Source organism: Aplysia californica, unplaced genomic scaffold (genome assembly GCF_000002075.1).
Source record: "Aplysia californica isolate F4 #8 unplaced genomic scaffold, AplCal3.0 scaffold00746, whole genome shotgun sequence".
In the NCBI taxonomy this organism is placed as follows: Eukaryota; Metazoa; Mollusca; class Gastropoda; order Aplysiida; family Aplysiidae; genus Aplysia; species Aplysia californica.
In genome coordinates this window covers 235,333-236,353 of record NW_004798016.1, presented here as the reverse complement: position 1 = coordinate 236,353, position 1,021 = coordinate 235,333, and the positions used below count along the sequence as shown (strand labels likewise).

Genomic DNA, 1,021 nt, shown 5'->3' with positions numbered 1-1,021 from the left:
GGGGATATTATCATGTTCTTATGCACAGTAGAATTGTAAATGGGCTGATTTATCAAGGTCATGCTCATGCTGTGCCAGAACAACATAGGGGGAACTGCTGCTTTTTCTTTCTCCATACTTACTACTTACTATCGTCATTTTCCTCTACTTCTTTTGTATGTTTGTCACATTCTTGTGACCTGCTATTTCCCGGAGGCCTTGATAGTCGAAACAGACTTTGTGCTGTTGAAGCTAGGGAGGTGAGCAGAGTAAGTCTGATTCCATGTAAGGACTTCTCCGTTGACATCTACCCCTTGGCGCTCATATGACCTTATGCAGTTGCGAGCGCCGTAAAACCTTACTAAAACTAAGACACTGCTAGATTGGACTCTGGGTAGACAGGCCGGCTAGAAAGTGAGCAGAAAATGAGTTGACCCAAATAACAGATACGTACATTGACACCAACTTCTCTTACGACAGCTACGTTGTAGCCAAGGACCTTAGACTAAATTCAGAGTGCAAGAACTTGTAGACCTTAGACTAAACGCAGAGCGTTAGAACGTATAGATCTAGCCCTAAGACTAAACTCAAGAGTAAGCTTATAAGAACGTATAGACCTTAGACTAAACCCAGAGCATTAGGACGTATAGATCTAGGCCTTAGATTAAACTTAGAGTACGTTTAAGAACGTATAGACCTTAGACAAAAGTATTTATGACCTCCATAGTATTCTGAAGGGGTGGCACTGCAGCGGCACGATTGTTGAGCAGGGCTTTCAGATGGGCAGAGATCGATGTACTATATTGTATATTATAGAGTCGTACTTCCAGGCCGGCTGAGAGTGGAGAGGGGATAATAAATTATCGTCAAGGGCTTAGGGGGAGTGTCGGGACAAAAATGCATTCTGTAAACAGTCGTTCAAATCAAAGTAATCGTGAGCAAGGGATGGGTGTGTTTGTGAGGGCAAGTCGTGAGCACAGTGAACGATCAAGGGACATAACACAAAAGCCACAGATACAGATAGGTTCATTCAGCGCCCCCC

At 43.7% G+C, this 1,021-nt stretch overlaps 1 protein-coding gene across 1 annotated transcript in view; it reads right to left on the bottom strand.

Moving 5' to 3' along the window:
- Positions 1-1,021, bottom strand: part of LOC101864096 — a gene marked incomplete at its 3' end in the record, with an annotated part of 5,407 nt that overhangs the window by 2,495 nt on the left and 1,891 nt on the right.